Here is a 12,325-nt window from a genome sequence, read left to right as displayed (position 1 = left end):
CTGAGTTCTACCCTGGGCATTGTGTATGGTTCCAGGAGTACGCAAGGAGTAATTCCTAAGTGCAGATCCAGGAGTAATCCTGAGCATTGATGAGTGTGGCGAAGGAAGGAAGGAAGGAAGGAAGGAAGGAAGGAAGGAAGGAAGGAAGGAAGGAAGGAAGGAAGGAAGGAAGGAAGGAAGGAAGGAAGGAAGGAAGGAAGGAAGGAAGGAAGGAAGGAAGGAAGGAAGGAAGGAAGGAAGGAAGGAAGGAAGGAAGGAAGGAAGGAAGGAAGGAAGGAAGGAAGGGAACCTGAATGTCTGAGCCCTTTCCAACAGTTTGCTCCTGTTAGAACCCACTTAGCTGAAGAACTGCCATGACAGGCTCTCAGCGACTTAGGCCTCTTCCAGGAACAAGAAAAGCAGAAAAAAACAGATGCTTTTTGTCAAAGATTACATGCCCAGAATGAGGTTAGGCCTCCAGAATGTAACTGCCAGGACGTAGGGAGATGTTGTGGGCCAAAATGACAACAACAACAACAAAAAAATGTGTGTACTCTGTAAGTAATAGAAATTTGCCGAGTAATGCTTACTTGCCAAAATGAAAGTATAAGAATTTGCTGAACCTAGTGCTCGGGGTGCGTGTTGAAACCTGCTGTGCCGGGTGGACGCTTGGACCCTACTTACCTGGAACAATAAACCTTGCTATGTGATTTGCATTATCAGCACTGTTCTCTGCCCTTGAGGGGTGGTCACCCCCGGACTCACCTCCTATTTGGAGGCCCCAGCTAGAAAAGACCCTCTTGTCGAGAACAGATGACTCTGATAACAAGGTTTAAACAGGACCATGGTAAGGATTGACCACCTCCGTCTGGGGGCACTGAGAGGTCCCCGTCTGGGTCTGGTGGAGAATTCTCATCTGGATGGAGATATGATTTGCAATATCGGTTCTGTTCTCTGTCCTTGAGGGGCTGTCAACTGGGGACTGGACTCTAACCATCCAATTAAATGAGTAGCTATCATGGTTTATCAATCGTATTGCTAGCGATAAACTCCACCTCTGGCAGCGAAGGAGTGTTGTTCCCCTGGTGGCCTGTGGGAAGTGGGAAGCAGTGCGGCAGCAGCCTGAAGAGAGACGTCTACTGGATCCCTCTCTATCCCCTCTTCCGCCCAAGACAGTTTCTGGGAAATCTGGGGCTGCTGAGAGCCTAGGTAAGACCTGCGGGCAGGGGAGGAGGGGAAGGGGGGGCTCAAGCTGTAACTGAAGGCAACGCCCTTCACATGGGAACTGATCATCACCTCCCAGTTTCTTTTCTTTTTAATTTTTTTTAAAATTTTATTGAATCACCATGAGATAGTTACAATCTTTCATGCTTGGATTAGAATCTCACAATGATCAAACACGCATCCCTCCACCAGTGCACATTCCCCACCACCAATATCCCAGGTATACCCCCCCTTTCCCACCCACCCCCTGCCTCCATGGCAGACAATATTCCCCATACTCTCTCTATATATATACTTTTGGACATTATGGCTTGCAACACATACACGGAGAGGTCCATTTTCTACTTTCGGCATACATCTCCCATCCCAACTGGTTCCTCCAGCCATCATTTTCGTATTCTCAATTCCATCTGCCTTCTCCCCTCCGCTGATGAAGCAGTCTCCCAGCTATGGTACAATCCCCCTGGCCCTTGTATCTACTGTCCTTGGGTGTCAGCCTCATGTGATGCTACCCTACACTTCACAAATGAGTGCAGTCCCTCTATGTCTGTCCCTCTCTTTCTGACTCATTTGACTTAGCATGATACTCTCCATGTTTATCCATTTATAAGCAAATTTCATGACTTCATCTTTCCTAACAGCTGCATAGTATTCCATTGTGTAAATATACCAAAGTTTCTTTAACCAGTCATCTGTTTTAGGGCACTCGGGTTGTTTACATATTTTGGCTATTGTGAACAGTGCTATAATAAATATATAGGTACAGATGTCATTTCTACTGTGCTCTTTTGCATCCTCGAGATATATTCCCAGAAGTGGTATTGCGAGGTCATATGGAAGCTCAATTTCTAGTTTTTGAAGGACTGTCCATATTGTTTTCCAGAAATGCTGGACCAATCGGCATTCCCACCAACAGTGAAGGAGAGTCCCTTTTTCCCCACATCCACGCCAGCACTGGTTGCTTTTGTTCTTTTGAATGTGTGCCAGTCTCTGTGGTGTGAGATGATATTTCATTGTTGTTTTGATTTGCATCTCCCTGGTGACTAGATGATGTGGAGCATTTTTTCATGTGCCTGTTGGCCATTTGTATTTCTTTTTTCAGGAAACTTCTGTTCATTTCTTCTCCCCATTTTTTGATGGGGTTACCTCCCAGTTTCTAGGGCAGCCTTGAACTGGATGGAGAGAAGAATTGCTCTTTGCAGGAAAAAAACACCAGTCCTAGACCTCAGGTGGCTTTCCAGTACCTTCCCTCAGCAAAAAAGAATTTCAAAAGAGTCTGAGGCTGGGGCCAGTACTGGCTCCGGCTCGCGCTACGCTGAGATTCGACCTGGGTGGCCATGTGTTTGCATGGCCGCTTTGCTGCTGAACAACCAAGATTCAGAGCCAGTTAGATTACTTCTGAACCCAGCAAGTGCTCGCAGCTATGTCCCCAGAATGTGAACTAAGCTTTTGCTTTATGCTGCCCCAGGAAGGGAAATTATGAAGTTTCCCACTTAAATCTCCGTGTACTTAATTACTAACACACAGAAATCCTAAACCGCGCGGCCGCAGTAGCCCTTATATCTCTTCATTCTCATTAGTGAAGAACTAATTATCAAATGTTTCCTTGTCAATAGGGCCGTATTTTGGGGGGATAAACTCCAAGAAGAATAGTGAGTTCTGTGTTGAAACCCCTACAATAGTGAGTTTGGGGTTGAAATATGGAATGTAATCAAGGTAAAGAGAAAATGAAGTGAATTTTATCAGTTATGCAGGTGGGGGTGGGGGGTGGGAGGTGTACTGTTTTAAATTCTTTTTGGTGGTGGAATATGGGCACTGGTAAAAGGGCAGGTGTTTAAGCATTGTATAACTGAGACATAAGCCTGAGAACTTTGTAACTTTCCACATGGTGATTCAATAAAAAAAAATAAAAGAATAGAATTTCAAAAGGAGACAATAGTGAATTCAGACTCATTCATTGAGTTAATAAAGGGAGCAGAGGAGCAAGGTAGATAAGATCTCCAGGTAGATATGATCTTGAGAGAAGAATCCCAACTTCTCCAAATGGAAAGAGCACAGGGGAGTATGGACATTTTCCAGAACAGCCTTTGTTCCAAATACTTCACACAAGCAGGAGTTAATGGGGCATCCCCTGGGGGAAGGCTCTGAGTTTCTGGTAGTTCATTCTGGAGTTCTCATTACAGCTTTTGTCCCTGAAATTCTATTTTTTGTATTAAAAATATTAACTGTTAATTTTCTATTACTGTGTGTTTTGGAGCTGGAGCTATAGCAGAGTTGATAGCAAGTTGCCTTGCACACGGCAGACCAGGGTTCGATTCCTCTGCTCCTCTCAGAGAGCCCGGCAAGCCACTGAGAGTATCTCGCCCACACGGCAGAGCCTGGCAAGCTACCCGTGGCGTATTCGATATGCCAAAAACAGTAACAACAAGTCTCACAACAGAGACGTTACTGGTGACTGCTCAAGCAAATCGATGAACAATGGGACGACAGTGCTACAGTGCAGTTTTTCTCAGATAAAATGCATGGATTACTCATGTTGGAATAATCCTGAATGTTCACAAGTTCAGATTCCCAGAATTTATGAGAAATCCATATTTTTAGCAATCTCAAAATGATATATACACTTTTTATATACTTCCTCTTTGTTTTAATTCTGTAAGTAGAAAATGCTGACTCTCGTTACTTTTTATTTATTTAATTTTTATGTATGTGTATAAGGCCTCTGTCCAGGTGATCTCTCCATGTAGCAGTGTGGATTCAGCATCTCAACGGCTGCTGGGAAGCGAGTGCAAGGCGTCCATGCCTTTCGCCTGTTCTAGGGTTCTGACGAGGTTTTTCTTACTTATCAGGGCCCACTGTCTTCCTGCCTGCAGAATCTATGTGCCCTGGCTTTCTGGGCTTTCATACCTGGTTGTTACAGGACAGGAATGAGCACGTGTTTGAAAGAAGAAGCCTCAGTTTACCTTTGCCAGCTGCTGTGAGCAGTCCCGTTTTTTGGTTGACCCATCCTACATTTTATCCTCCTCCAAATTCCTGGGCTTTTCTGATAAACAGGGAGATAACAATTGACCGTAAAATTCTGCAGGGAGACTCAGAAAATGGACAAAGCTTGAGGCAGTTGCCAGAAAGACTCCAACTAGCTGGACACCCTGGAGATTCCCCGCTTTCTATTTAATACTTGTCCACGGATAAGAAATACGAAGGCCCCTTAAACGGGCCTACACAAAACTTACTTTTAACTTAGTCCTATAGTGAAAGAGGAAGCCTCAGTTTCCCTTTGCCAGCTGCTATGATCCATCCTATTTTTGGCTGGCCTATGCTGCACTTTTGACTTCCTGCAAAATCCTGGACTTTTCCTGACCAGCATGAAATTAACAATTGCCCATCATAAAATTCTGCCCCAGAATTTAGGTTCAACAGGAGGCTCAGATAATGGATACTACCTGAGGCAGATGGCCAGACGAGGGTCTGTCAGATCCTTTCATCCTCTGCAACACTTGCCACGAGCCCAATTTTCATTTAAAAGGGTCTAGAGGAACCCTGATCTTTAATTTTCCTGCATTTTCTGTAACACAGAGGCCCAGTTTTCCTAGAAAAGAACCTTAGTTTACTTAGTCCTATACGAGTTCCTGCCCCCACCCCAAGGGCAGGTCCTTTACCATTCCCTGCTACTGTCCAATAAAATATTCTACTTTCTAATTCTGGGTCTGAGCATCTTTATTATTCATCATTTTCATTCTTGACAAAACCTTCAGGGAATCACCAAGGAACATGGATCTGCCGTTAATGCTCCAGCATCATGTGAATCATTTTTACTGTGTTTGTAGAAGCGGCAACATCTGGGGTCTGATGCAGGACCTCTGAGGATGCTTACACTGGAACAAACTCTCTGCAGCACTTTAAGCAGTGAATTTAACTGTATACACAGATCTCAAATGGGTAACTTTAACTGAAAAAAACTAGTAGAAACAAGCTCTACAACACAATTGCATTCGCACTAAGATTCTGTTGTGAAACAGACCCAACAGGATACATTTAAGAAGTCTATGAATTGGTCCGTATGATCCTGAAGATTGGAGAGTTCCATTGAAGTGAGTGGGCCCCATGGGTGCTTATGTAAGGCAGGGAGGAAAGAGACTGTCACTTTCTCTTCATCTGCCTCTGTTAGCCCGGGACCCAGGGTTAGGGGATTCTTGTCTCGCCTCACAGAAAGGATTTCAGGGTAGATGAGCAGTGAGTAAAACAGATTTTCTTTGGAGGTTTTTAGGAAGGGGAAGGAGGGAGAAAACGTGCGAGAGAATAATGTGCTCAAGATAGAAAGTGGGCTTCTCCAAAAGGAAGAAGGAGCCCCTACACACACCCCAGCATTAGACATGGAAGCATGAAAGTCCACATCTCAAGAGGGGAGATTCGGGCAACGCATATACTTGGCAATCTGGGCACAAGCAGCACATGGGCTTGGGCAGCATATGTGCGCCCTTCCTTTGTTCAAGGTGGCTTCTGAAAGTTTTTTCCAACCTGCTCCCACGCGGCTTTCTACCTAGGTAAAAGGTCCTTGCTAGGTGGTTGCCAGGGGTTTGAGTTGAGAATGACTGACGATCTTTTTGAAATTCTTTTCCTGGCTTTTAGTTCCTGCTGGAGCTTCTCTTAGAGGGGAGTCCAGCCTTCTCTGGGCCTTTTGCTGGCGCCAGGTGAAAGTCTTATTAGACCTTAGTTCCTTTGCTCACAAGGGTGGCCCTGATGACCTTAAGGCTAGGTGGTTTGGGCCAGAGGGATAGTACAGCGAGGAGGGCATTTGCCTTGCAAGTGACCAATCCAGGTTCAATCCTTCGCATCCGATATGGTCCTCCGAGAACCACCAGGAGTGATTCTTGAGTGCAGAGTTAGGACTAACTCATGAACATCTCTGGCCATGACCCAAAAAGCCAAAAAATTAAAAGGCTAGGTGGTTCGATTATATCCTAAAAATTCCATTGCCATGGGGGTCCTTCCCTGTCTACTTACCTACACCACCTTGACCCACCATCTGCTTGTGGAAGAATCTGGAAGTGCAACTGTGTAAGTTAATTCAAATCTGAAGGCCGAGGGGCAGGAGAGCAGAAGAGGCAGCTAAAATGGAAAGTGAATGTCTTAACCTTTGCTTTTGCTTGATTCAAGTCCCCTTCTGATTGGATGATGTCCACTTTCATGTATCTTGCAACTGGATCTACCAAATCAGATGTTAATCTCTTTCTGAGAACCCTTAATTGACATGCCAGAGATGTTGTTTTTTTCCAGCCATCTGCATATCCCTTTAACTCTGTCAGATTCGCTGTAACACTCTATAACTGTCATCCTGTTTATTGGTTTGCACGAGTGGGTACCAGTCATGTCTCCATTCATCCTAACCCTGAGATTTTAGCAGCCTCTCTTTACTCATCCTTTCCAAAGCTGCTCTATTAACTCTATCAGATTCACAATCACGATCACGAAATCCTATTAATCATAGATTTTTCGAGCGGGCTCAGTAACCTCTCCATTCATCCTATCCCTGAGATACTAGAAGTCTCTCTGGACTAGGCCCTCCCAATGATGTCTCACTGGAGGCTCTTTAAGGGTCAGGGGAATGGGATCCAGCTTGTTACTGGCTTTAGCATATGAATACAACATGGGAAGCTTGCAAGGCTGTCCCATGTGGGCAGGAAACTCTCAGAAGCTTGCCAGTTTCTCCCAGAGGGAGAAGTAGGCTACAAGATATAGCGTGCTTCTGGGAGTTCGCTTTTAAGTCTCTGGATGTTGGCCGTTGATGGGATTACACACACCTGGGTTCCTCTGCCGGTACCTTCATGCGTGAGGCCCATCCAAACATGTGGAGAGGGGCCTCGAGCATGGCTGTTGCTAGGTTCCGGTAGTCTTCGGCCGCTGGGAGCTCTGCTCGGGGCGGGGAGGGAAGCTGGAGCCCATCCCCTATGAGGGGCCCCAGGGAAGACAGCCAGGTGTGCGGGCAAGAGACTCTCTGTAGTGTGTGTGTAGTATCTATCAGATTAGCTCACGAAATTATGCATCATACTATGTAGAGAAAAAAGGTAGAGTTTATAATCAAAAATGAACAAATGGAGTGAATCAAGGACAAGGAAGAAAGAAAGTATATTGAGAGAAGGGCTGAAATCAACTCTGCACCTTTGAGGAGAAGTACAATTAGTGGTACTAGAGAGAGGTATTTAAATTTCTGAGTATATTTACGCACTTACACACACACAAAGATTTTGGTTATGCATTGTGAATGGAAGCTGAATCCTGATAGTGTCAGAAAGTGTTCCTATGTTCCTTTAGCTACACTTCTCCTATCTAAGACCCCTAAGCCTTTATTTTTATTATAGTTGGGTAACATGGTTATGAGAGGGAAAGTGGTACAAATTTACAGGAATTGGGGGCTGTGAAGAAAGGCGGTGATGGATTGCATGCACAGAGAGGCCAGAACCACCAGAGCAAGACACTTGGGGCAAAAATGGTCATTTCTAGGCAAAACCCTTTGTTCTCCATAAGCATGGCAGCACAGTTTAGCTTGTAGAAACCTGCTTGCTTGCTTGCTTGCTGGTTATGCAAATGATGCTAGAACAGTGGCTGTGGGTCTCTGTTTATTTGTGATTCTCAGGTGCTCAGGCCATAAAGATGTTCAGACTCAGAGATGGAAAGTAGAAAAGTTTATTTGAAAAGAGAAGACAAAGGAAAAGGAACTTGCATTTGGTGAGGAACTTAGTATAGGACTAAATTAACTATGGCTCTTTTTGTGGGGGATTTATAGGAAATCCAGGTACTGGTGTTACAGGGAATGCAGGGAAATTAAAAATCAGGGTTTTCCTGTAGACATTTTAAGGTGAAAATTGGGCTCTTAGTAAGTGTTACAGAGGATGAGAGGATCTAACATCCTTGTCCTGCCATCTACCTGAGGTATTGTCCATTATCTAAGCTTCCTGGTGACCCTATGCTCTGGAACAGGATTTTATGATGGACAATAAACTCCCTCTTTTTTAAAAATTTTAATGAACCACCGTGAGATTACTGGTTAAAGAAACTTCAGTATATCCACACAATTCAATACTATACAGCTGTTAGAAAAGATGAAACTGTGGGCCGGAGGGATAGCACAGTGGGTAGGGCGTTTGCCTTGCACGCGGCTGACCCGGGTTCGATCCCGACATCCCTTATGGTCCCCCAAGCACTACCAGGAGTAATTCCTGAGTGCAAAGCCAGGAGTAACCCCTGAACATCGCTGGGTGTTACCCAAATAGCAAAAAAAAAAAAAGAAAAGAAAAGAAAAGATGAAACCATGAAATTTGCATATAAGTGGAATATAAGTGGATCAACATGGAGAGTATCATGCTAAGTGAAATGAGTTGGAAAGAGAGGGACAGACATAGAATGACTGCACTCATTTGTGGAATTTAAAGTAAGATAATAGGAGAATAACACCTAAGGATAGTAGAGATAAGAGCCAGGAGGTTCGCTCCATGCTTTTAAAGCCGATTAACTCCCTCTTTATCAGAGTCCAGGAATTCACAGGAAGTCAAAATGTAGGAGGCAGTATAAAATGGGACTGCTCACTGCAGCTGGCAAGGGGAAACTGAGGCTTCCTCTTTCACTGGCCTGCTTGTTTTCACATATGAAGACATAAAAGCAGAGTAGACCCAAGTAGACCCGTTTTTTGTCCATAATTGTCAGGATTTCCTGAAATCTTCGTCCATAAGAATATATTCCTTTCTTTTCCACCCACCTTGGCCTACATTCTCAAATGCTTGGACTTCTTCTCATGACATTTTTAGTCATAACTAAAGTGTCTGCAACACTCCACCGCTGTCTTTAAATAAAATTCATTATTATACTTATGAGGACTGGAGCGATAGTACGGTGAGTAGGGTGTTTGCCTTGCACACGGCTGACCCGGGTTTGATTCCTCTGTCCCTCTCAGAGAAACTGCCAAGCTATTGAGAGTATCCCGCCCGCACTGCAGAGCCTGGCAAGCTACCCATGGCATATTCAATATGCCAAAAACATTAACAACAAGTCTCACAATGGAGACATTACTGGTGCCTGCTTGAGCAAATAGATGAACAATGGGACGGCAGTGCTACAGTGCATACTGATGAACATAACAGCAGTGTTAACAGTGATGGTTTTGGGGTTCACAGTTACTTCACCTGGTAACCAGGAAGTGCTCAAGACCCTCTATCAATACTTTTGTGTTACTTCTACCTCATTCTTCTCAATTCCTATTCTATTTTTAATAAGAAACAGAATCAAAAAGGTGATGCAACTGGGTTATGGCCTCCTAAGGACAAAGTGGCCCTCTCAGGGATAGTCTTTTATTCAATTTTGGAAGTTTGACTTCCAGTGCTTTTTAACAGGCATATTTAGAAACTGAGCTGAGCTAACAGTCAAAATTTTTCTCTCATAACTACTTGTTTAAATAAGTAAAGTTCTTTTATTTGTTTTACTGTTTTGTCATTTTGGTTTTGGTCGCACTCAAATGATTCTCAGTTACGGGTTACTCCTCTTGCTCTGCACTCAGGAATTACTCCTGGTGGTACTCAGGGGCCACACAGGATGCCAGGGATAAAACTCGGTTGGCTATATACAACGCAAGAAGGCAAATCCCTTGCCCCAAGTCAGTCTTCCTAAATTCTTATGTAATTGTCAAGGAAACTGCTACATAGATCGGAAAGAATTAGGCAAATGTCTAAATTCTGAGTCTTAATCAAGAAAGTCAGTAACAAGGAATGCTTTCAAAAACAAAACATTTGCTGGAGCCTAGGAATTTGTATGCATATTTTACAGAAGATGTTCAAGCTAACTCATTTTCTCCTTTTATTTGTTAAACTTGATAAATGTGTTGGTTTGTATCCCTAGGGAATTCTGTTACCAGATGAGGCAGACAGTGAACATTTGATCAGTACTGCTAGGTCCGTACCTATAATCTGCCTGTTCTTCAGATCAGCAGCTTCCAATCAAGTTTAATTGTCAAATGTAATTCATATGCTACTTTTGGGTTTATTTCTCTACAAATAAATTTTGAGAAGTGTTTTCTGGGGAGAGCAATTGTCCTTTGCAGAATTATCCTCTTGAAAGATATCATTATACAAGCAATTTTATCAGGAACTACTAACATTTGGGCAGTTAACGTTTTCTCTGCTTAAATATGTACATTTTTCAATATTTTATTACCTACAGTCAGTCAACAAAAAGAGAAATGAACATGTTTGGCTTTTTTGTACTTCTGGATCTTATTGACATCTGCATGGCATTCATTCCCATAAATTGTAGTAGAACAAGATATTAATATCACCCGGACTGCCTGAAAATTTAGTTATAATAAGGCAAACTGCAAAATAAGAATGAGAATTATTCAAGATAATGTATAGTAAAAGGTAGTGTAAGCTTTGTAAAGATAATCCTACAACTAATTTAATCGTCATTTATTTTTACTTTTTAATTGAATCACTGTGAGATAGACCCTTACAAAGCTGTTCATGATTAGATTTCAATCTTGCAGTGTATCAACACCCATTACCCCACCAGTGTACATTTCCCAGCACCACTGTCCCTAGGTTCCCTCTCATCACCCCCACCATCACCCCCTGCCTCTATGGCAGGTGTTTTTCTTCTCTTTCTCTCTCTCTCTGTGTCTCTGTCTCTATCTCTGTCTCTCTCTTTTTGGGCATTGTGGTTTGCAATATTGATACTGAAAGATTATCAAGAATGTTCCTTTTTTAATGTATTCACTCCCACACTCCCAATATAACTAAGGACATTCAAATATGTGAGCAAATCACTATTAAATACAAGTAAATTAAATTGAGACAAGATTAGCTATGTAGGCAACTCAGTTGAAGACTAGAGGGAGTATCAGAAAGTACTAGGAATTTCATAAGTTAGATGAGCTAAGTTTCACAGCAGCCAATGTCAGAAAGGGATTAATTATGCATGATAGTCTCACTGTAAACCAGATAAAATCTTGTTTTTCAAAAGGAAATACAACCAAGGATCCTCAAAGAAGGTCCTATGATGCTAGTGATAATGTATTTGCATGTATATATAAATCTTACAAGTTAAATTGGAAATGCCATAAGCCGTTGCTGTTTAAGTGTTGCCCTTCTGTATTTGTTGGAATTATCTAGTAAAGAATATTTTAAAAAATTAAATATATGATTGCACATACATTTATCATAGAATATTTCATTGACAATGTTATATTTGATATAATGTGATCATATAACAAAAAAGCAAAAAACAACTGAATATATGACATTAAAAGAGTAATCAGCTTTATTCATATGCTAGGATATTTTCAGTCAGTTGAAAGTCTTATAGCAAAATATTGATATTTCAGGGGCTGAAAAGATAGACAAGTCACTTACCTATGATCAACCCATGTTTGATCCCGGGCACCACATATGGTTCCTAGAGTACTGTCAGGAGTTATCTCTGAGTGCATAGCCAAAAGTAAGTTCTGAGCAGAGCCAGGTATACCCCAATTAACAAACCAAAAAAGTCTGATTTGAAAACTTTCTCAAAATAAATAAAAATATACAATGTAAAACAGTATGCATATTGTGGTCATTTTTTGTTGTTGTTTTTGTTTAAATTATAACCTCTGTTGGTTCCTGGGTTAGAGGGACCCAGGTACACGGGACCCGTGACTGAGATCTCCAAACCTGCTTGATTGGGACTGGGCCTCCTCCACCCAGGTCTCCCGTTTTTCCAGTAGCTTGGCAGCCACACCCACAAACAGCCCCCCCCTGTCACCATGTAATCTCATCAACAGCCAAGATCAAGAGACTATAAAATAAATCTCCTGGAAGAGAGCTACACAGAATCCCCTGTCCCTGCGCCAGGCTGTTTTCACTGGGGCACTTAGGAGTGGGGCAGGTTGAGTTACCCTTCCCGCCCCAAGCAGACCCCTGGCAGCTAAAAACCTCCAGAACCCAGCCACAGTCATGCTCAAGGCCACTTTCCACACATTCAGATGACCCTCAACCATGAAGGAACCACAGAGGAACCCAAGTATGCGGGACCCATATCAGAGATCTTCAAGCCTGTTAAGATTATTTAATATACATCAAAGTATAAATATCATTCTCTTGTT

Source organism: Sorex araneus, chromosome X (assembly GCF_027595985.1).
Source record: "Sorex araneus isolate mSorAra2 chromosome X, mSorAra2.pri, whole genome shotgun sequence".
NCBI lineage: Eukaryota > Metazoa > Chordata > Mammalia > Eulipotyphla > Soricidae > Sorex > Sorex araneus.
The sequence above is the reverse complement of the archived record's forward strand: the minus strand, read 5'-3'. Positions refer to the sequence as shown.